The sequence below is a fragment of the Pseudophryne corroboree genome, chromosome 2 (genome assembly GCF_028390025.1).
Source record: "Pseudophryne corroboree isolate aPseCor3 chromosome 2, aPseCor3.hap2, whole genome shotgun sequence".
NCBI lineage: Eukaryota > Metazoa > Chordata > Amphibia > Anura > Myobatrachidae > Pseudophryne > Pseudophryne corroboree.
In genome coordinates this window covers 281506573-281531497 of record NC_086445.1, presented here as the reverse complement: position 1 = coordinate 281531497, position 24925 = coordinate 281506573, and the positions used below count along the sequence as shown (strand labels likewise).

Below are 24925 nucleotides of genomic sequence, written 5' to 3'. Positions count from 1 at the left end.
AGTTCAGCTATGAAGTCAATCAAATGAAACTGATTACAGAAATGTATGTTTTGCTTATGCAGTGAAATGCTGATAATTCATAATATCACTGAAGCTTATATAAAACCTTATTTTACAGAATAGCTCACAATGTTTAGATATTTCACAGCAAAGTTGTACTAATTTTTGTTTAGAATTCCATTTTTCTGCTGTGGGGTACACCGGGCTCCACAAGGAAATACATTGGGGTGTCAAGTAGGATCTTGATCCGAGGCACCAACCGGCTCAAAGCTTTAGACTGTTCCCAAGATGCACAGCGCCGCCTTCTCTATAACCCCGCCTCCATGCCAGAGAGCTCAGTTTGTAGTTGGTGCCTACAGTAGCAGGTCACTTAACAGGGGGCTGCCTCAGGCAGCCTAATTCTTAGCTTTAGCTTCAACAAAAAAGAAGAGGACTATACCAGGGCTGCAGCAGGCTTTGTCTGAAGACGTCTCTGCAGCAGCTCTATCACCCACAGCGGACGCTGTATACTCCCGCGCCGTGGTTGCCGGGTCACTACAGCGGAGACGCCGGCTTTTCTTCCTCTGTCCTCTGTGAGTCACACACACGCCGCCGTCTCCCGGATCGAGGGGCTGCTGTCAAGAGGAGGTAAGGGGCTTCTGTGCCATGCTGTACACCGCGATCCCGCGCGTCCGTAGAAGGCGGGCCACGTGAGCGCTGGCATGGACACAGATTACTGGGCTGCTGTTGCACTAGCCACCAGGGTGTTTTTACAGGGGCACAGGTCAGGGGGGACTTTTGTACCATTACCCCCCCGCTTCTTATCACTGCCCGCATGCCCGGTGGGGATGCCAGCAGGGGGAATAGGCAGGACCTGAGGCCCCAGGGCGCCATTTCTGTAATGTTCCCGCCCTGGAGCTGCATACCTCTGTCCCTCACTCCTGATCAGTGGCCATTACCGGTGGAGCTGAGCTGTTTCTAGGACTGCTGGGGCAAACCCTCCTCTGTGGAACCGCCTGACTGCCAGTGCTGTGCTTCCTACAGGACACTTGAGTATTCTACCTGTCATTGCGACTGTGCTAGTTAAGAAAGAGTGTCAGTGTTGTGTGGTACAAACACCCTGTGATATACATCCAGTGCTTACTGTGTTTGTTATATCTATTATTATCACATATAGCCATTCTGAGTATTACTTTGTATTGCTAGTCCAGTGCAGTTTATGGTACATAATTTCTGCATGGTACATTTGTGACTATATACGTGTGTGTGTGTTTGTGTGTGTGTGTGTGTGTGTGTGTGTGTGTGTGTGTGTGTGTGTGTGTGTGCATGTGTGCATGTAGCTGCTGTGTGGTTGCCTTATTGCAGGGTATTTCACTCAGCATGCTATTCCTATATTACTATACCTGTGGGGGCCAAGAGTTTCAGGTTTTCTCTGGTAATATAGGTTTGTTTCACAAGATATGCTACTGGAGTATTTTTTCTTGTGAATTATAGTCACCATATGTTCTATTCCTATTGAACACTCGGTCTGTGCCAGTTTTGGCTGTTTCTCTGAGAGTTCTTATTAGGTATAGTGCTGCTACAAAATTATAAATATCTTTTTGTACCGGGTTGCCCATTACTGTGCGCATTGTTATGTCTGCTTCACGTGGCAACAACGTTGGGGCCTCTCCCACACTGCGTGGTAGTGAGGCCACTGATGGCATGGAGGATAATTTAGCAGCTGAGAGTTCAGGTTCAGGGGCTTCCCTGCCCCCCAGTTGGTCAGTAGCGCTTGCGGCAACTCAAGATCCACCTTGGGTTACATTTTTCCACTCAGTTACAGCATTTGAACCGATCCATGTCCAAATCTAAGGGTCACTCTCGCCCGCATAAGACTAAGTTGTCTTCTAAAAGGGCCATTACCTCCTCCCGATCCGCGGCCTTAACTGGCACGTCCTCTGAGGAGGACGGTGCTTATACTGACCCCTCGGACGCTGATGTTTCAGATGGGGAGGGGAAATCGTCCGTGGATGTCCCGGATTTGATTGAGGCGATACGGCTCATTCTTCAGGTGGCTGGTGACTCTGAGCCTGAGACGGTCTCCAAGAAACCTGATAGGTGTAAACGTAAGAAGGTGGTTAAGCAGGTTCTACCCTACTCTAAACACCTGATTGACATACGTCAGGAATCCTGGGAAAATCCGGCGACAAAATTTACACAGAATAAGAGACTGTTGGCTCGCTATCCTCTCTCTGCGGAGGTGTGTAAAAATTGGGAAACCCCTCCACCAGTAGATTCTCATGTGGCGCGTATGGTTGTTTCCTCTGCCCTGGCCATAACTACCATCACCTCTCTGAAGGAACCGACAGATCGTCGGGTGGAGGGCTGTTTAAAAGTGATTTATTCCCTGTCTGGGGCTGTTCAAAGGCAAACTATTGCAGCGACTTGGACTGCTGAAGCTGTTGAGGCGTGGGCTCAGGAACTTGAGGCCGAACTGCCTTCTGATGTTTCTGAGCATGCTCAACAATGTCTCTCATATATTGCCACGGCTTCTCTGTACCTTAAGGAGGCGGCCTCCGATGTCGGGGTGCTCGCGGCCAAGGCTGCTACTGCATCCGTTTTGGCCAGACGTATCCTTTGGTTGAGATCCTGGTCGGTGGATTTGGATTCCAGAAAAACCCTGGAGGTTCTTCCTTTCAAGGGAGACATTCTCTTTGGAGAAACTCTCGATAAGATTGTGGCTGACCTGGCTACTGCTAAAACATCCTGTCTGCCTAGTACGGCTCCTTCCGCACAGAAGGCTAAAAGTACTTTCCCTTGGCCCTTTCGTACTCCAGGTAAAGCAAAAGGTCAGGCAAACCCAAAACAAGCCCGTGCTTCCAGACCTGCCAAGCCCAGACCGAAGCATGCTTGGGCCGCCCGTCAGTCAGCTTCAAAAACTGATAAGCCTGCCGCATGACTTGGGGGGCCGACTTCTAGGTTTTACCCAGGAATGGTTGAAGACCGCTTCAGATACCTGGGTGAGGGACGTCGTTGCTCGAGGTTACGCCATACCCTTCAAGAATCGCCCCCCTCGTCGGTTTTGTCTAATAGATATGCCTCTGGATCCGGCAAAAGCAAACATGTTGCACTCATTGGTACATTCCCTCCTGTCCACAGGAGTGGTGGTACAGGTGTCTCTGGCTCAGCGGGGCAAAGGGTTCTATTCACCGCTGTTTCTAGTCCCAAAACCAAACAGGTCCTCGCGGACCATTCTCAATCTGAAGTCTTTGAACAAGAATGTGCGTATTTCCAAGTTCCGTATGGAAACGCTGCGCTCTATTGTTCTGGCCATGGAGCCTGGGGACTGTATGGTCTCCCTGGACATACAGGATGCCTACCTACATATTCCTATTGCGGTATCTCATCTGCAGTACCTGCGGTTTGCAGTGGGCAACCTTCATTACCAATTTCGGGCGTTACCTTTTGGTTTGACAATGGCTCCGCGAGTCTTCACCAAGGTTATGGCGGCCATGCTACGCTGTCAAGGAGTCAGGATACTACCATACCTAGACGATTTGTTAATCCTGGCGAGTTCCCCAGCATTTCTCCTGTGTTATCTCATTTGACAATCCAGTGCATGGAAGCCCACGGATGGCTGATCAACTGGAAGAAATCCTCCCTGGTTCTGGTTCGAAGCATGGTACACCTGGTAGTGTTATTGAACACCCACAACCAGCGGTTGTTCCTGTCTCAGGAGAAAGTCCTGAAGCTTCGGGACAAGATTCAATGCTTCCTATCTCATCCGCAAGTGTCGATTCATTCGGCAATGCAAGTGCTAGGTCCCATGGTGTCGGCTTTCGACATGGTGGAGTATGCTCAATTCCATTCTCGCCCTCTGCAGAAGTTGATTCTGTCCAAGTGGGACGGTCTGCCTGACCGGTTAAGATCTCACATGATCTCCCTATCTCCGGAGGTCCGTCTGTCACTGAGCTGTTGGCTTCAGGACCAACGATTGGGCAGGGGCTATCCCTTCTGGATATCCAACTGGGTCCTGCTGACGACGGATGCCAGTCTGCGAGGTTGGGGTGCGGTGTTGGAACAACACTCTCTCCAGGGTCGGTGAACCGAGGAGGAGTCTCTACTCCCGATAAACATTCTGGAACTGCGGGCAGTGTTCAGTGCATTGACAATGGCCCAGCATCTGATACAGAACAGACCTGTTCAAGTACAATCGGACAACGCCACCACGGTGGCGTACATCAATCATCAGGGCGGCACTCGAAGCCGCATGGCAATGAGGGAAGTATCGAGGATTCTTCAGCGGGCAGAACGCCATCCGCTGGCCATATCAGCAGTGTTCATTCATGGCGTTCTGAACTGGGAGGCGGGCCTTCTCAGTCGTCAGGACGTGCACGCCGGAGGATGGAGCCTACATCCGGAGGTGTTTCAACTCCTCATGGACAAGTGGGGTCTCCCAGATGTGGACCTGATGGCGTCTCGACACAATCACAAGGTTCCGGTCTTCAGAGCAAGGACAAGGGATCCTCAAGCAGCGTTTGTGGATGCTTTTTCAATCCCGTGGAACTTTCGGCTGCCGTATGTGTTCCCTCCGGTGTCCCTCCTGCCCAGAGTAATAAGGAAGTTCAAGCAAGAAGGAGGAAACCTACTTCTAGTCGCTCCAGCGTGGCCCAGGTGGCACTGATTCTCCAATCTACAGGGCCTCTCGTTGGATCGTTCCCTTCTACTTCCACAACGACCAGACCTCAACGTTCAGGGCTCTTGTGTTTACCAGGATTTGGCCCATCTGGCTTTGACGGCATGGCTCTTGAAGCTTCCGTCCTTAGGGCCAAGGGTTTTTCTGAGGCGGTTGTTCAAACTATGCTGAAGGCCCGTAAGCTGGCTTCTGCTCGGATATACCATAGGGTCTGGAATGCTTACTTTACTTGGTGTGCGTCTCACAATCATGACGTTTTCAAGTTTAGTACGACCAAACTATTGGCCTTTCTACAACCAGGCCTGGATTTAGGCCTGCGTCTGGCCTCCCTCAAGGTTCATATCTCGGTTTTGTCTGTTTGGTTTCAGAGAAAGATCGCTACCCTACCTGATGTCCATACATTCACTCAAGGAGGCTGAATCCTCAGCACACCCTATGTGCCACCTGTGGCCCCTTGGGATCTGTCGGTGGTCTTGGAGGCCTTACTGGAGGTGTCCGTTTGAGCCTCTTCTGCTGACCTTAAGTGGCTTTCCCTTGAGGTGTTGTTTTTGCTGGCTATTGCTTCAGCTTGAAGGGCCTCGGACTTGGGTGCCTTATCCTATAAGTCCCCCATCTAATTTTTCACCGTGACCGGGCGGTTCTTCGGACACGCCCAGGTTATTTACCCAAGGTGGTGTCTTCTTTCCACCTTAACCAGGAGATTGTGGTACCGGCCTTTAATTCTCCTGAGTTGTCTTCCAAAGAGCGGTCTTTGGATGTGGTACGGGCTCTCTGTATCTATGTGAAGAGAACCTCCTCCATTAGGAAATCCGATTCTCTTTTTGTGTTGTTTAGTTTTCACAAACGTGGCTGGCCTGCTTCTAAGCAGACATTGGCCAGATGGATTAGATTGGTGATTGCACATGCTTATGTACAGGCCGGTTGTCTGGTTCCTGCTACCATCAAAGCCCATTCTACTCGGTCGGTTGGACCTTCTTGGGCGGCCCACAGTGGTGCGACCCTTGAACAATTGTGCAAGGCGGCTACGTGGTCTTTGAGGAACACGTTCATTAGGTTCTATGCCTTTGATACTGCCGCTTCCCAGGATGCTTCCTTTGGACACCGGGTACTTGTGCCCGCTACAGTGCGTCCCCTACCGTGAGGAACTGCTTTGGGACATCCCCGATGTATTTCCTTGTGGAGCCCAGTGTACCCCGCAGCAGAAAACTAGATTTATGGCAAGAACTTACCGTTGTTAAATCTCTTTCTGCGAGGTACACTGGGCTCCACAAGGCGCCCACCCTGACGCACTTAGCTTTTTTGGGTTGGTATTGGCATAGCCGCTGACACCCTCTCCTGTGGTGAGTGTGTGGTGAAATTGGCTACGAGCGGTTGTCGTCTCTGGTACCTGCTACTGCATTGGGCTGGTTAACTAAACTGAGCTCTCTGGCATGGAGGCGGGGTAATAGAGCAGGTGGCGCTGTGCATCTTGGGAACAGTCTAAAGATTTGAACCTGTTGGTGCCTCGGATCAAGATCCTACTCTACACCCCCCGCTGTATTTCCTTGTGGAGCCCGGTGTACCTCGCAGAAAGAGATTTAACAACGGTAAGTTCTTACCATAAATCTCGTTATTTGCATTTACATTGGATATTAAGTTCAGATGTAGTCAGGATACCAACGCCAGAATCCTGACTGCTGACAATGCCGCCAGCCGGAATGCCAGATAACAGGCTATTCCTACACGACACCCATAGAGTGGGAATAAAACCAGTGGCGAGCGCAGCGAGCTCTCATGGGGCTTCATTACGCTCGCCCCCGTGCCAGCATTCTGGCGTTCGGGATCCTGGTGTCAGTATGCTGATCGCCGGTCACCCATCTCCAACCCATAAAGTCTAAGCACCCTTACCAAAATAGGTTTTTGTTTTTTTTCGAAATGAAGATAAATAATATCAAACCTTTTCCCACTTTCATTTTGTCCCTGAAACCAGCAAAATTCAAGTAAAAGACGAATAGACAATTTTTTAGGAAAAGAAGAGGAACACAATACGCTGGTTACATAAGTGAGTACACTAAGCTAATAATATGTGTAAGCACCTTTTGCTTTACACCTTCTTTTTGAATAAGTCTCTGTTAACTGATATTGAGGTCTATGCTCTGATTCGGCCGTTCCAAGATGTTGTTTTTCCCTTTCTGAAGACTGTTCTTTGGTAACTTGTACATGTGCCTTCCATTTTTGCTATGTTAGCATAGCCCAATTAAGGTGGAGGCAAAGGGCATACTGTACTCCGGCCCCCCACGGTCAGCCCCACCACCCCGACCAGAGCACACTGACATCAGTAGCTTTCCCTTTTGTGCAGCAGCAGAACCAGGCAGCCAGAATATGAGCAGGACCCGATGCAGTGCAGGAGAGACACAGGAGTATCAGGTGTCATGAACTACCAATGGAGCTTCCCGACCAGAGGATAGATAGGAGGGGGAGAGAGCTGTAAGTGACCCAGGGATCCCAGCTTCTCATCCTCCCCGCCTGGTTGTTTGGGTCCTGTGTAACCTTTAATCTAATGACAACAAAATGTGTGGCAGAATATGCTGCTCTATATAAGAAACTATGGGGTATATTTACTAAGCTCCCGATTTTGACCGAGATGGTGTTTTTTCATCAAAGTGTCATCTCGGGAATTTACTAAACTCAAATCACGGCAGTGATGAGGGCATTCGTATTTTTATTACGGCTGTGTTGTAAAAATACGAATGAATACACCATCGGTCAAACGCGGCTGTTTAGGTATAGAACTCGGTCATTTACTATGCATTCGTATTTGAAATCTCTACCGAGAAAGAGCATTTGCGCTCGTAAAAAAATACAATTCGCAAAAAAACACGGGAAAAAAGTAGACCTGCTTTTGAGAAGCGTGTTTACATGTGTTCCGACTTAATCATTAATCACACCTGCATTTTTGGCCATTTAAAAGGTGGGCCAGCACATTTGCCAAATCAATCACTCTGAAATGGCTGCTGCCGTGTGTAGCAGTGAATTTGGTTTTGCTGTGGGATTCCTGAGACTGCTCCATGAGGCTACAAGAAACCAGGGCCAGGAAAGTGAACATGGTCAGCAGGATGTACAGGTGCCGCGGAGGCTGCGCAGGCCTCGCTTTTTTAGGGGGCGTTTGAACTTAAACGCATTGGCCGATGGCCAGGTCATACAGATGTTCAGGCTAAATAGGACCAACATTTTCCGTCTGTATGACCTAGTCAAACTGGACCTAGACCCTGAGACAGCACGCTCTCGCTCTGTCTCAGGCCTGCACAAACTCCTGGCTGTGTTGCACTTTATGGCTACTGGCAGCTTTCAGGATGTGACAGGCGATGTAATAGGAATCTCACAGCCCACCTTTTCAAAATATTTAAATCAGGTGAGGCAAACCATACATACTCCTCTATGGGCCATTTCTGTATTGTGTTATGTGAATTTATAACAGTATATTTGAACAAAGTGCTTAAGACACTCACCTTATATGTTTGACTGTACACTCAGGTTTTGGATGCATTTGAACCACACATAGATGCCTCTATCTGCTTCCCTACCCAGGAGTCTCAGTGGCATGCAGTCAGGGTAGCTTTCTATGACCTTGCTGGCATGCCAAATGTGCTGGGTGCCATAGATTGCACACACGTTGAGCTGAGACCACCTAGGGGCAGGCAATATATTTATATAAATAGACATTTTCGCCAATCAACTAATGTCCAGGTGGTTTGTGATGCAAAACTCAAAATTATGAGTGTTGTGGGTTACCCTGTCGGCTGCCATGACTCCTTCATCCTCAGTCAGTCATCCCTCTTTGATAAATTTGAGGCTGGAGAAATGCCGGATGGCTGGCTGCTGGGTATGTACCAAGTATTTGTGTTTTATTTTGTGCTTACCTCAACCTGCATATTATGTTAGCACTGTGTTTGTGCATCAATGTTTTACAATGCTGCTAATCTCCGTTTCTCTGACGTCCTAGTGGATGCTGGGAACTCCGAAAGGACCATGGGGAATAGCGGCTCCGCAGGAGACTGGGCACAACTAAAGAAAGCTTTTAGGTCACCTGGTGTGCACTGGCTCCTCCCACTATGACCCTCCTCCAAGCCTCAGTTAGATTTTGTGCCCGGCCGAGGTTGGATGCACACTAGGGGCTCTCCTGAGCTTCTAAAAAGAAAGTATATAATTAGGTTTTTTATTTTACAGTGAGACCTGCTGGCAACAGGCTCACTGCAGCGAGGGACTAAGGGGAGAAGAAGCGAACCTACCTGCTTGCAGCTAGCTTGGGCTTCTTAGGCTACTGGACACCATTAGCTCCAGAGGGATCGACCGCATGGAACTGGCCTTGGTGTTCGGTCCCGGAGCCGCGCCGCCGTCCCCCTTACAGAGCCAGAAGCAAGAAGAGGTCCGGAAAATCGGCGGCAGAAGACATCAGTCTTCACCAAGGTAGCGCACAGCACTGCAGCTGTGCGCCATTGCTCCTCATACACACTTCACACTCCGGTCACTGAGGGTGCAGGGCGCTAGGGGGGGGCGCCCTGAGCAGCAATAAAAACACCTTGGCTGGCAAAAATACCACAATATATAGCCCCAGAGGCTATATATGTGATAATTACCTCTGCCAGAATCCATAAAAAAGCGGGAGAAAAGTCAGCGAAAAAGGGGCGGAGCTATTTCCTTCAGCACACTGGCGCCATTTCTCCTTCACAGATCCGCTGGAAGGAAGCTCCCTGGCTCTCCCCTGCAGTCTACACTACAGAAAAGGGTAAAAAAAGAGAGGGGGGGCACTAAATTTAGGCGCAGTATATATAACAGCAGCTATAGGGGACATAACTCAGTTAGTCCCTGCATTATATAGCGCTCTGGTGTGTGCTGGCATACTCTCACTCTGTCTCCCCAAAGGGCTTTTGTGGGTCCTGTCCTCTGTAAGAGCATTCCCTGTGTGTGTGCGGTGTGTCGGTACGGCTGTGTCGACATGTTTGATTAGGATAATGATGTGGAGGCGGAGCAGATGCCTATAGAAGGGATGTCACCCCCTGCGGGGCAGACACCTGAGTGGATGGACTTATGGAAGGAATTGCGTGCACGTGTCGACTCCTTACACAAAAAATTTGACGACATGCCAAATGCGGGACAGCCGGCTTCTCAGCTCGTGCCTGTCCAGGCGTCTCAAAGGCCATCGGGGGCTCTAAAATGCCCGCTACCTCAGATGGCGGACGCGGATGTCGACACGGATACTGACACCAGTGTCGACGACGATGAGTCTAGTCTAATGTCCACTAAGGCCATTCGTTGCATGATTGAAGCAATGAAAGAGGTGTTACAAATTTCTGATATAAACCCAGGTACCACTAAAAATAAGATTTTACTTACCGATAAATCTATTTCTCGTAGTCCGTAGTGGATGCTGGGACTCCGTAAGGACCATGGGGGAACAGCGGCTCCGCAGGAGACAGGGCACAATAATAAAAGCTTAAGGATCAGGTGGTGTGCACTGGCTCCTCCCCCTATGACCCTCCTCCAAGCCTCAGTTAGGATACTGTGCCCGGACGAGCGTACATAATAAGGAAGGATATTGAATCCCGGGTAAGACTCATACCAGCCACACCAATCACACCGTACAACTCGTGATCTGAACCCAGTTAACAGTATGATAAACGCAAAGGAGCCTCTGAAAAGATGGCTCACAACAATAATAACCCGAATTTTTGTAACAATAACTATATACAAGTATTGCAGACAATCCGCACTAGGGATGGGCGCCCAGCATCCACTACGGACTACGAGAAATAGATTTATCGGTAAGTAAAATCTTATTTTCTCTGACGTCCTAGTGGATGCTGGGACTCCGTAAGGACCATGGGGATTATACCAAAGCTCCCAAACGGGCGGGAGAGTGCGGATGACTCTGCAGCACCGAATGAGAGAACTCCAGGTCCTCCTCAGCCAGGGTATCAAATTTGTAGAATTTAGCAAACGTGTTTGCCCCTGACCAAGTAGCTGCTCGGCAAAGTTGTAAAGCCGAGACCCCTCGGGCAGCCGCCCAAGATGAGCCCACCTTCCTTGTGGAATGGGCTTTTACTGATTTTGGCTGTGGCAATCCTGCCACAGAATGTGCAAGCTGAATTGTACTACAAATCCAACGAGCAATAGTCTGCTTAGAAGCAGGAGCACCCAGCTTGTTGGGTGCATACAGGATAAACAGCGAGTCAGATTTTCTGACTCCAGCCGTCCTGGAAATATATATTTTCAAGGCCCTGACAACGTCAAGCAACTTAGAGTCCTCTAAGTCCCTAGTAGCCGCAGGTACCACAATAGGTTGGTTCATGTGAAATGCAGAAACCACCTTAGGTAGAAATTGAGGACGAGTCCTCAATTCCGCCCTGTCAGAATGAAAAATTAAGTAAGGGCTTTTATATGATAAAGCCGCCAATTCTGACACACGCCTGGCTGAAGCCAAGGCTAACAGCATCGACACCTTCCATGTGAGATATTTTAAGTCCACAGTGGAAAGTGGTTCAAACCAATGTGACTTTAGAAAACTCAACACAACATTGAGATCCCAAGGTGCCACTGGAGGCACAAAAGGAGGCTGTATGTGCAGCACCCCTTTTACAAATGTCTGAACTTCAGGTACTGAAGCCAGTTCTTTCTGGAAGAAAATCGACAGGGCCGAAATTTGAACTTTAATGGATCCTAATTTTAGGCCCATAGACAGTCCTGTTTGCAGGAAATGAAGGAAACGACCCAGTTGAAATTCCTCTGTAGGGGCCTTCTTGGCCTCACACCACGCAACATATTTACGCCAAATGCGGTGATAATGTTTTGCGGTTACGTCCTTCCTGGCTTTGACCAGAGTAGGGATGACTTCTTCTGGAATGCCTTTTTCCTTCAGGATCCGGCGTTCAACCGCCATGCCGTCAAACGCAGCCGCGGTAAGTCTTGGAACAGACAAGGCCCCTGCAGTAGCAGGTCCTTTCTTAGAGGTAGAGGCCACGGTTCGTCCGTGAGCATCTCTTGAAGTTCCGGGTACCAAGTCCTTCTTGGCCAATCCGGAACCACGAGTATAGTTCTTACTCCTCTCCTTCTTATGATTCTCAGTACTTTTGGTATGAGAGGCAGAGGAGGGAACACATACACTGACTGGTACACCCACGGCGTTACCAGAGCGTCCACCGCTATTGCCTGAGGGTCCCTTGACCTGGCGCAATATCTGTCCAGTTTTTTGTTTAGACGTGACGCCATCATGTCCACCTTTGGTTTTTTCCAACGGTTTACAATCAGGTGGAAGACTTCTGGGTGAAGTCCCCACTCTCCCGGGTGAAGGTCGTGTCTGCTGAGGAAGTCTGCTTCCCAGTTGTCCACTCCCGGAATGAACACTGCTGACAGTGCTATCACATGATTTTCCGCCCAGCGAAGAATCCTTGCAGCTTCTGCCATTGCCCTCCTGCTTCTCGTGCCGCCCTGTCTGTTTACGTGGGCGACTGACGTGATGTTGTCCGATTGGATCAACACCGCCTGACCCTGAAGCAGAGGTTTTGCTTGACTTAGGGCATTGTAAATGGCCCTTAGTTCCAGAATGTTTATATGAAGAGATGTTTCCATGCTTGACCACAAGCCCTGGAAATTCCTTCCCTGTGTGACTGCTCCCCAGCCTCTCAGGCTGGCATCCGTGGTTACCAGGATCCAATCCTGAATGCCAAATCTGCGGCCCTCTAGTAGATGAGCACTCTGCAGCCACCACAGGAGAGACACCCTTGTCCTTGGCGACAGGGTTATCCGCTGATGCATCTGAAGATGCGATCCGGACCATTTGTCCAGTAGATCCCACTGAAACGTTCTTGCATGGAATCTTCCGAATGGAATCGCTTCGTAAGAAGCCACCATTTTTCCCAGGACCCTCGTGCACTGATGCACTGAGACCTGGCCCGGTTTTAGGAGGTTCCTGACTAGCTCGGATAACTCCCTGGCCTTCTCCTCCGGGAGAAACACCTTCTTCTGGACTGTGTCCAGAATCATTCCTAGGAACAGTAGACGTGTCGTTGGAATCAGCTGCGATTTTGGAATATTTAGAATCCACCCGTGCTGACGTAACACTACCTGAGATAGTGCCACTCCGACTTCTAACTGTTCCCTGGACCTTGCCCTTATCAGGAGATCGTCCAAGTAAGGGATAATTAAGATGCCTTTTCTTCGTAGAAGAATCATCATTTCGGCCATTACCTTGGTAAAGACCCGAGGTGCCGTGGACAATCCAAACGGCAGCGTCTGAAACTGATAATGACAGTTTTGTACTACAAACCTGAGGTACCCTTGGTGAGAAGGGTATATTGGGACGTGGAGATAAGCATCTTTGATGTCCAGAGACACCATATAGTCCCCTTCTTCCAGGTTCGCTATCACTGCTCTGAGTGACTCCATCTTGAATTTGAACCTTTTTATGTAAGTGTTCAAGGATTTCAGATTTAAAATTGGTCTCACCGAGCCGTCCGGCTTCGGTACCACAAACAGCGTGGAATAATACCCCTTTCCCTGTTGTAGGAGGGGTACCTTGATTATCACCTGCTGGGAATACAGCTTGTGAATGGCTTCCAAAACTGCCTCCCTGTCGGAGGGAGACTTTGGTAAAGCAGACTTCAGGAACCGACGAGGGGGAAACGCCTCGAATTCCAGTTTGTACCCCTGCGATACTACCTGTAGAATCCAGGGATCCACTTGCGAGTGAGCCCACTGCGCGTTGAAATTCTTGAGACGGGCCCCCACCATGTCTGAGTCTGCTTGTAAAGCCCCAGCATAATGCTGAAGACTTGGCAGAAGCAGGGGAGGGCTTCTGCTCCTGGGAAGCGGCTGCATGGTGCAGTCTTTTTCCTCTTCCTCTGCCCCGGGGCAGAAAAGAGTGGCCTTTTGCTCGCTTGTACTTATGGGAACGAAAGGACTGAGTTTGAAAAGACGGTGTCTTTTTCTGCTGATGTGAAGTGACCTGGGGTAAAAAGGTGGATTTTCCAGCCGTTGCCGTGGCCACCAGGTCCGATAGACCAGCCCCAAATAACTCCTCCCCTTTATACGGCAATACTTCCATGTGCCGTTTGGAATCCGCATCCCCTGACCACTGTCGCGTCCATAATGCTCTTCTGGCAGAGATGGACATAGCACTTACTCTTGATGCCAGGGTGCAAATATCCCTCTGTGCATCACGCATATATAGCAATGCATCCTTTAAATGTTCTATAGTTAACAAAATATTGTCCCTATCCAGTGTATCAATATTCTCAGTCAGGGAATCCGACCATGCGACTCCAGCACTGCACATCCAGGTTGAGGCGATTGCTGGTCGCAGTATAACACCAGTATGTGTGTATATACTTTTTAGGATATTTTTCAGCCTTCTATCAGCTGGTTCTTTGAGGGTGGCCGTATCAGGAGACGGTAACGCTACTTGTTTAGATAAACGTGTGAGCGCCTTATCTACCCTAGGGGGTGTTTCCCAACGCGCCCTAACCTCTGGCGGGAAAGGATATAGTGCTAATAATTTATTAGAAATTAGCAGTTTTTTATCGGGGGAAACCCACGCTTTATCACACACCTCATTTAATTCATCTGACTCAGGAAAAACTATTGGTAGTTTTTTCACACCCCACATAATACCCTTTTTTGTGGTACTTGTAGTGTCAGAAATGTTCAATGCCTCCTTCATTGCCGTGATCATGTAACGTGTGGCCCTACTGGACATTACGTTTGTCTCGTCACCGTCGACACTAGACTCAGTATCTGTGTCTGGGTCTGTGTCGACCCACTGAGGTAACGGGCGTTTTAGGGCCCCTGACGGTGTCTGAGACGCCTGGACAGGCACTAATTGATTTGCCGGCTGTCTCATGTCGTCAACAGTTTTTTGCAAAGTGCTGACATTATCACTTAATTGTTTAAATACAATCATCCAGTCAGGTGTCGACTCCCTAGGGGGTGACATCACTAACACAGGCAACTGCTCCGCCTCCACATCATTTTCCTCCTCATACATGTCGACACACGCGTACCGACACACAGCACACACACCGGGAATGCTCTGATAGAGGACAGGACCCCACTTAGCCCTTTGGAGAGACAGAGGGAGAGTCTGCCAGCACACACCCAGCGCTATATATATATACAGGGATAACCTTATATAAGTGTTACTCCCTTATAGCTGCTGTTTATATCGTTATTTGCTGCCAAAAGTGCCCCCCCTTCTCTTTTTTACCCTGATTCTGAAGCAGGACTGCAGGGGAGAGTCAGGGAGCCGTCCTTCCAGCGGAGCTGTGAGGGAAAATGGCGCTTGTGTGCTGAGGAGATAGGCTCCGCCCCTTCACGACGTCCTTATCTCCCGCTTTTTTGTGTAAAAATGGCAGGGGTTAAAATACATCCATATAGCCCAGGAGCTATATGTGATGTATTCTTTTTGCCACCTAAGGTATATTCTGTTATATTGCGTCTCAGGGCGCTCCCCCCCAGCGCCCTGCACCCTCAGTGACCGGAGTGTGAAGTGTGCTGAGAGCAATGGCGCACAGCTGCGGTGCTGTGCGCTACCTTAGTCTGAAGACAGGATGTCTTCTGCCGCCGATTTCACCGGACCTCTTCGTCTTTTCTGGCTCTGTAAGGGGGACGGCGGCGCGGCTCCGGTGACCCATCCAGGCTGTACCTGTGATCGTCCCTCTGGAGCTAATGTCCAGTAGCCTAAGAAGCCCAATCCACTCTGCACGCAGGTGAGTTCGCTTCTTCTCCCCTTAGTCCCACGATGCAGTGAGCCTGTTGCCAGCAGGACTCACTGAAAATAAAAAACCTAAACTAAACTTTTATTCTAAGCAGCTCAGGAGAGCCACCTAGATTGCACCCTTCTCGGCCGGGCACAAAAATCTAACTGAGGCTTGGAGGAGGGTCATAGGGGGAGGAGCCAGTGCACACCACCTGATCCTTAAGCTTTTATTATTGTGCCCTGTCTCCTGTGGAGCCGCTGTTCCCCCATGGTCCTTACGGAGTCCCAGCATCCACTAGGACGTCAGAGAAAAGGGTATTATGTTTGGGGAGAAAAAACTACCTGTAGTTTTTCCCCCATCAGAAGAATTAAATGAAGTGTGTGAAGAAGCGTGGGCTTTCCCTGATAAAAGATTGGTAATCTCTAAGAAGTTACTAATGGCGTTCCCTTTCCCGCCAGAGGATAGGTCACGTTAGGAGACACCCCCTAGGGTGGATAAAGCGCTCACATGTTTGTCTAAAAAGGTGGCACTACCGTCTCCGGATACGGCCGCCCTCAAGGAACCTGCTGATAGAAAGCAGGAGGCGATCCTGAAGTCTGTATATACACACTCAGGCATTATACTTAGACCAGCTATTGCGTCAGCATGGATGTGCAGTGCTGCCGCTGCGTGGTCAGATTCCCTGTCAGAAAATATTGACACCCTAGACAGGGACACTATTCTGCTAACCATAGAGCATATAAAAGACTCAGTCTTATACATGTGAGATGCACAGAGGGAGATCTGCCGGCTGGCATCTAAAATAAGTGCATTGTCCATTTCTGCTAGGAGAGGCTTATGGACTCGCCAGTGGACAGGGGATGCAGATTCAAAAAGGCACATTAAAGTTTTGCCTTATAAGGGTGAGGAGTTATTTGGGGATGGTCTCTCGGACCTAGTTTCCACAGCAACTGCTGGGAAGTCAGCATTTTTACCCCATGTTCCCTCACAGCCTAAAAAGGTGCCGTTTTATCAGGTACAGTCCTTTCGGACTCAGGAAAACAGGCGTGGAAAAGGCGGGTCCTTTCTGTCCAGAGGCAGAGGTAGGGGAAAAAGGCTGCAACAACCAGCAGGTTCCCAGGAGCAAAAGTCCTCCCCCGCTTCTTCCGAGTCCGCCGCATGACGGTGGGGCTCCACAGGCGGAGCCAGGTACGGTGGGGGGCCGCCTCAAAAATTTCAGCGATCAGTGGGCTCGCTCACAGGTGGATCCCTGGATCCTGCAAATAGTATCTCAAGGGTACAAACTGGAATTCGAGGCGTCTCCACCCCACCGGTTCCTAAAATCTGCCTTGCCGATTACTCCTTCAGACAGGGAGGCTGTGCTAGCGGCAATTCACAAGCTGTATTCCCAGCAGGTGATAATCAAGGTGCCCCTACTTCATCAAGGACGGGGTTACTATTCCACACTGTTTGTGGTACCGAAACCGGACGGTTCGGTGAGACCCATTTTAAATTGGAAATCCTTGAACACATACATAAAAAAATTCAAGTTCAAGATGGAATCGCTCAGGGCGGTTATTGCAAGCCTGGACGAGGGGGATTACATGGTATCCCTGGACATCAAGGATGCTTACCTGCATGTCCCCATTTACTATCCTCACCAGGAGTACCTCAGATTTGTGGTACAGGATTGCCATTACCAATTCCAGACGCTGCCGTTTGGACTCTCCACGGCACCGAGGGTGTTTACCAAGGTAATGGCGGAAATGATGATACTCCTTCGAAGAAAGGGAGTTTTAATTATCCCGTACTTGGACGATCTCCTATTAAAGGCGAGGTCCAAGGAGCAGTTGTTGGTGGGAGTAGCACTATCTCAGGAGGTGCTACACCAGCACGGTTGGATTCTGAATATTCCAAAATCACATCTGTTCCGACGACACGTCTACTGTTCCTGGGTATGATTCTGGATACAGTCCAGAAAAAAGTGTTTCTCCCGAAGGAGAAAGCCAAGGAGCTGTCATCTCTAGTCAGAGACCTCCTGAAACCAAAACAGGTATCTGTGCATCACTGCACGCGGGTCCTGGGAAAGATGGTGGCTTCTTACGAAGCAATTCCTTTCGGCAGGTTCCATGCCAGAATCTTTCAGTGGGACCTGTTGGACCAATGGTCCGGATCGTATCTGCAGATGCATCGCCTAATAACCCTGTCTCCAAGAACCAGGGTGTCTCTGCTGTGGTGGCTGCAGAGTGCTCATCTTCTAGAGGGCCGCAGATTCGGCATACAGGACTGGGTCCTGGTGACCACGGATGCCAGCCTTCGAGGCTGGGGGGCAGTCACACAGGGAAGAAACTTCCAAGGACTATGGTCGAGTCAGGAGACTTCCCTACACATAAATATTCTGGAACTAAGGGCTATTTACAATGCCCTAAGTCAGGCAAAATCCCTGCTTCTACACCAGCCGGTACTGATCCAGTCAGACAACATCACGGCAGTCGCCCATGTAAATCGACAGGGCGGCACAAGAAGCAGGATGGCAATGGCAGAAGCCACAAGGATTCTCCGATGGGCGGAAAATCACGTACTAGCACTGTCAGCAGTGTTCATTCCGCGCTCTAGTGACACCGTGGGTGTACCAGTCAGTTTGTGTTCCCTCCTCTGCCTCTCATACCAAGGGTACTGAGAATAATAAGAAAACGAGGAGTAAGAACAATACTCGTGGTTCCGGATTGGCCAAGACGAGCGTGGTACCCAGAACTTCAAGAGATGATCTCAGAGGACCCATGGCCTCTGCCGCTCAGACAGGACCTGCTGCAGCAGGGGCCCTGTCTGTTCCAAGACTTACCGCGGCTGCGTTTGACGGCATGGCGGTTGAACGCCGGATCCTGAAGGAAAAGGGCATTCCGGAGGAAGTCATTCCTACGCTAATTAAAGCCAGGAAAGATGTAACTGCAAAGCATTATCACCGCATATTGCGGAAATATGTTGCTTGGTGTGAGGCCAAAAAGGCCCCAACAGAGGAATTTCAACTAGGTCGATTTCTGCATTTCCTACAAGCAGGAGTGACTATGGGCCTGAAATTAGGCTCCATTAAGGTACAGATCTCGGCTCTGTCGATTTTCTTCCAGAAAGAACTAGCTTCACTACCTGAAGTTCAGACGTTTGTGAAAGGAGTGCTGCATATTCAGCCCCCGTTTGTGCCTCCAGTGGCACCTTGGGATCTCAACGTGGTGTTGAGTTTCTTAAAATCACATTGGTTTGAGCCACTTAAAACCGTGGATCTAAAATATCTCACGTGGAAAGTGGTCATGTTATTGGCCTTGGCTTCAGCCAGGCGTGTGTCAGAATTGGCAGCTTTGTCATGAAAAAGCCCTTATCTGATTTTCCATATGGATAGGGCGGAATTGAGGACTCGTCCCCAGTTTCTCCCTAAGGTGGTATCAGCTTTTCACTTGAACCAACCTATTGTGGTGCCTGCGGCTACTAGGGACTTGGAGGATTCCAAGTTACTGGACGTAGTCAGGGCCTTGAAAATTTATGTTTCCAGGACGGCTAGAGTCGGGAAAACTGACTCGCTATTTATCCTGTATGCACCCAACAAACTGGGTGCTCCTGCTTCTAAGCAGACTATTGCTCGCTGGATTTGTAGCACAATTCAGCTGGCGTATTCTGCGGCTGGACTGCCGCATCCTAAATCAGTAAAAGCCCATTCCACAAGGAAGGTGGGCTCATCTTGGGCGGCTGCCCGAGTGGTCTCGGCTTTACAACTTTGCCGAGCTGCTACTTGGTCAGGGGCAAACACGTTTGCAAAATTCTACAAATTTGATACCCTGGCTGAGGAGGACCTTGAGTTCTCTCATTCGGTGCTGCAGAGTCATCCGCACTCTCCCGCCCGTTTGGGAGCTTTGGTATAATCCCCATGGTCCTTTCGGAGTTCCCAGCATCCACTAGGACGTCAGAGAAAATAAGATTTTACTCACCGGTAAATCTATTTCTCGTAGTCCGTAGTGGATGCTGGGCGCCCATCCCAAGTGCGGATTGTCTGCAATACTTGTACATAGTTATTGTTAACTAAAGGGTTATTGTTGAGCCATCTGTTGAGAGGCTCAGTTGTTTTCATACTGTTAAACTGGGTATAGTATCACAAGTTATACGGTGTGATTGGTGTGGCTGGTAAGAGTCTTACCCGGGATTCAAAATCCTTCCTTATTATGTCAGCTCGTCCGGGCACAGTGTCCTAACTGAGGCTTGGAGGAGGGTCATAGTGGGAGGAGCCAGTGCACACCAGGTGACCTAAAAGCTTTCTTTAGTTGTGCCCAGTCTCCTGCGGAGCCGCTATTCCCCATGGTCCTTTCGGAGTTCCCAGCATCCAAAGCGGACTACGAGAAATAGATTTATCGGTGAGTAAAATATTATTTTTTCAGGTGATGGGGGTTATGGCTGCTACTCTTGGCTTCTGACTCCATTGTCCGCCCCTGATTCCCCTGCTGAACACAATTACAATCATGCACATAAGTCTACGCGGAATGTGATAGAACGATGTTTTGGTGTACTGAAATCAAGGTTTCGGTGTCTGGATAAGTCTGCCGGGCTTTTGTTGTATAGTCCCTTAAAGGTGACTAGGATTGTGTTCTGCTGCTGTTTTCTTCATAACATGTGTTTGCAGCAACATCTGCCACATGATGATGTTGATGAAGAAAACAGTCAGCAAGCAGAGGAGTTAGAAACATCTGGCGACACTGTGAGTACAGATATAGGGAGGCAGGTAAGGCAAGACCTGATTTTGGCACATTTTACTGGTAAGTAAATTTGCCTGTGTGCTTTGTATGAACAATTAAGGCACACCAATTGTTTTTTCAGTAGTAATGTGGCTCTTGCTCCCTCTTGAGCTAGTCAGCTGAGTGTTGTTTATTTGCTTGATATGTGTATATGTCTAACTGTTGGGTATCAGTTACTTAGCTAATTGTATAGCGATTTTGGGAAGTAAAATTATGTCTTTATAATGTTCAAAGTTTTTTAAACACATTCAAAGGTAGTTTGCCACAATACTACATAATAATTTAGTATGCACTAACAACCATTATTGTTTAGCCTATTGTTTGTGTTTGTTGTGTGTCGACTTTCTTCTAAAGCTGTGTTTCAAATGTTACCTCATTAGCACAACATAATGGACATTTAGTATTGTGTGCCAATTAGCCATGCATACATTGACTAACACCAACCTTACAAAATTTTGGACACATAATTATGGCTGTGATGTGGTAAACGTTCATGTTAGTAATGATGCTAGAATATTCCCAACACATGTGAGTGTTAACTCTAAGAAATTTACTCTTACACTGACAGTTTTTTACACATAACACATTGCACATCAATCACTTTTCACATTTATTACTGTACAACATGTGTTTTCATTACAAATAACTGCTATTGTGTAGACCTAGTTTTGTCAACAATGTGTATCCAGCTGCAGGGTGGACTATTTCTTAGGCTGTTCTTTGGTGGCTGACGTGGGTTTGGTTTGGGCAGTGGAGCGGATTCGGCTGGATCTTCGAACTGGTGATGAAATTGGGGTCTGTGTAGGTGTGTTGGTTCCTGAGCTGGAACCTTGTTGGTGTTGTGCCAACAAATTAATATTTTGGCTGAGGTTTGCCAGGGTTGCGGTAAGTTGTGTTGTGGCTGTTGTGTTGTTGTCTATGATGCGAGACATGGTTTCTGATATAATTTGATTACTTTGAATTAACTGAATGAGGGCCTGTTGATGTCGGTGTTGCTCATCCATTATGCGCTGAAAGGTAACAATAAGTTGGCTGTTATCTGCTCTCATCTGCTCCATACTGTTTGCGACTCTGCATAGCTGGACATTGAGCCTGCTTGTGTTTCTACACAGTCTCGGTAGATGATGGGGCAGACAGGCTAGGTATTGGGTGTGTGTGCGTAGGCAATCAATATTCTGTTCCTGTTGTTGGTTCCATGTTGACCAAAAGGATGGCTCAGGTTGGTGGGGTGGGGTTGTTTGGCTCAATTGTGGGTGTGGTGACATTTGAGGTGGCGGGGTACTTTCCTAAAGCGTGCTTGGTTGGTGAACATCTATTGCTTGCAGTTGGATGGTGTATGTTTCCTGTTCAGATTCCTGCTGGGCTTCCGGGGGCATGATGTCTGGTTCTGTATGGGGTTTAAGGAGACAACATTTGAGTGTTTTTTTAAATTATGTTGGTTTTGATATTTAGTTTAACTTTCTAGACTTGTTTGTCAAACATTTTTCTTTAGCAAATTAGGATGTTCACCTAGACTCGTATACACAATCAAAAAGTCAAATTGTGATGGTTTTTATGTTGTCAAAAATGACTTCAAAACAAAAGTGGACACATGTTTGACAAATAACACACTTACGAAACAAACAGACAGAGGTATAAAGTTTACACCATGAAAAAAAGTGATTTGTCACCCGCCATATCGTACAACCATTAAAATATAAAACAGTAAATGACAATATGAATTCTATCACCATTGTGAAAGGGTGTGAAACTACCTGAAGCTCAATATTTTACTATTTTAAAAATGTAAAAAAAGAAAAACTACTGTAAGGCGCAAGAGAACACTTTATTTTTTATTTTAAAAAAAAAAATGGTTTTAGAATTTAAACAATTTGCAAGCCATGTGCTTGCTGCTGTGGATTAGTACTATGATTATTACATTTTTTGGCTGATGTGTAATTTGTGTTTTGTGTTTACTCACCAGACAGCTGAGGGGAATGTGGACCCTGTGATTGAGTACTCTCCAAAATGTGTTCTGGTGGCTGAGGCAACACAGTAGAAATACGACGTGGGGGTGTGCTTAATGCTTGTGTTGGTGCGTCGTCAGGATGACGTCTCTTGCTAGGCCTGCTCGTGTGGCTGCCAGACCCCTGTGAAGGACGTCTTTGTGGACTGTGATGCGATGTTGAAGTTCCTATGGATTATTGCAAACATTAGACTTTTTTTTTTTTTGTGGTGGACACATTAACAGGTGTCGTTTTTGCGTTACCTGTATCGCCAGCATCCACAGCTCTTGACAGTGTTGCTTGTGTTCTGGAAGTGGAGGCTTGCTTTCGTACTATAAAAATGATACATTGGTGTTTATGACCTTTCATTACAGTGTGTACTTTTGTAAGCAGCAACATTTAGTGATGTGGACATATGTTTAACATTATGGGTACAGTTTCTAACAATAAATGTTGAAACAATGGTTTGGTTCATTTTTTGTAAAGAGACTAATGTGGTTCCATTTCCAAAGACAAACATAGCCAAGTAGTCTAATTTTCCAGGGCCAACAGCTGAATATACACACATGTATTAACATATATTTTACATTATTACATTTATGAGTATTTTTAAATGAAAACAATAAAAAAAAAACGAAAAAAAAAATTATGACATTTAAAAAAAACATACAATACTTAGCCACCTACACTAACATATTGGCCACAAAGACAAGTGAAAAACAGCAGACATTAAACAAAATTCACAAAAAAAAATCAATACTACCTAACACCTCACTAAACAAACACAAAATATAATAAAAACACACAGAAAAAGATAATCAATTTAGAACATAAAAATATATTAACAATACAATATCATTTTAAAAATACTAATTAGACATAAACACATATGCAGATATAACAGATTATTAAAAATACACTCACCATCAGGCCTAGGACGATCCGAATCCCGCACATTAGTCGCACCAACAACTTCATGCGGAATAAGGGTCCGCACAGGTTCCTCCCACTCCCGATAAGTCGCTATAAAGGGATGGCCACCCCCTGTTTGCCTGGCTGACTTAGCCTCCTTTGCCATCTTGGCCTTGACACGGCGCTTGATGTCGTAGAATCTCTTCAGACACGTGTCCTCGGTCCTCTTCACCACACCCTCACTGTTTACTGCCGCTACTACCTTCCCCCACAGAACAGTTTTCCTGCGCGAAGGCACCTTGCCCGCATCACGCCCAAACAGCTGGCGATGATGGCTCATCAACTCATGCACCAAAGCCATATTTTCCGCAAAGCTAAATTTAACATTTCTGCCCGTCTTGGTAGTGGTGCGTGGCTGCGGAGCAACACCACCATCACTGTCACTATCACTCGAGGCCACAGCAGCAACCTCACCCTCCTCCACCTCACTAACCTCCTCCCCCTCACTCACCTCCTCCACCTCACTCACCTCCTCCCTCTCACTCACCTCTGACTGGGACATAATAATGACAAACAACAAATAACACTAATAAAAAAAAAACACAACACACTCCTCCACTACCACTGCACACCAACCACACACACACACACACACACACACACACACACACACACACACACACATGACAATAGACTGAAAGTAAAATGCACAAACACTAAAAATGACACAAACTTTTAAGAGACCACACAACAATTACCACAAGACTACTTACACACACAATACAGCACTCAACAATCGCAAGAAACCACCAAAACCGACCAACAAATCACCAACTCCAAAACACCAACTTCCTCTCACCTCTCCACTAGCTAAACCCACGAGGTGCGGCTGGTTGGGGGCGTTTTTAAACTGAGCACAGACACTCCTCCATGACAAACACAACCAATCACGGACGAGTGACGAAAACGAAAGTAAGAAAATAACCCGGCCGGGAAGGGTCAAAAACACTGCCGTGGAATTTAAAGATACGAATTCGTAAAAAACACACAAAATTCGGCCGGGAAAACAAGAGTCGGCCGCGAACACATATAAAAAAATACGAATGACATCGACACCGGAAAATACGAAAACATAAATTACGAACGCTTAGTAAATGAGTCGTAAAAAAAACTAAAAGTTGCAAATTCACACTACCGATGTCAGTCGCGTTTCAACTTCAAACAAATTCTGAACATTACGAATCTTAGTAAATATACCCCTATCATAGGTGTGCGCAGGGGGGGTGCCTGGTGCGCACAGGCACCCCCTAATGTCCAGCACCCCGATCTCACATGCCTGATGCAGCCGAGCAGGCTGATTACTGTCCCCTCTGCGGTGCACCCTGTCAGGACTGCATTACTAAATGGACGCCTGGGTTAATCAAGGGTGGTATTGCCAATTTGCCACCGCCTTTCAAACTCCCAGCTCCACCTCCATGTATAAAAACAGAGCGATGTGATGTGATTACGTCATGCTGCTCGCACGCCCACCCACCACATGCTAACCTCTCTCCTTCTGTGCTATGCCAACGACAGCCACTGATGAGGAGCAGCATGCAGCCAGCGTTCCTCTTAGGAAGACAAATTCAATACTGGCAGACAGTCGGCAGCAGCATTGACACGTCACTCGTTTTTCCAGCAGCAGCAGTACTAGTCTGCGACTGTCAGTGTCAGTGAGTGACTGACTTGTAAGTAAGCTGCTGCAGCTTGCAGGGGAAAGAGAGGGGCAGCCAGACCAGGCTGAGGAGGAGCAGTGTAATTGCAGTGAGTGCCATCAGGGGTGTTTGTTTGGTGCACACCACAACATCTGACAATGTATCTGCTTTATTAGGACTGGTACAAAGGTGG

The 24925-nt window shown here is 47.9% G+C and overlaps 1 protein-coding gene and 1 long non-coding RNA gene across 3 annotated transcripts in view; one reads left to right on the top strand and one right to left on the bottom strand.

Moving 5' to 3' along the window:
• The window catches only part of AKAP11 (A-kinase anchoring protein 11), a 246602-nt gene extending 224012 nt beyond the window's left edge, over nt 1–22590 (top strand). Inside the window, exons 14-15 of one of the 2 annotated variants that reach the window (XR_010214538.1) lie at nt 6627–6698; nt 22105–22590. The gene's annotated coding sequence lies outside the window, so the exon portion shown is untranslated. The remainder of the gene's footprint in view (nt 1–6626; nt 6699–22104) is intronic. The other variant, XR_010214542.1, reaches the window with a different exon arrangement.
• Nucleotides 20746–22467, bottom strand: LOC135016473 (uncharacterized). The gene is made up of 3 exons (XR_010214565.1): nt 22390–22467; nt 22102–22314; nt 20746–21528 (listed from the first exon to the last, which is right to left on the bottom strand). It is a non-coding gene; the product is annotated as an uncharacterized LOC135016473 (long non-coding RNA).
• Nucleotides 22591–24925: the final 2335 nt, after the last annotated feature.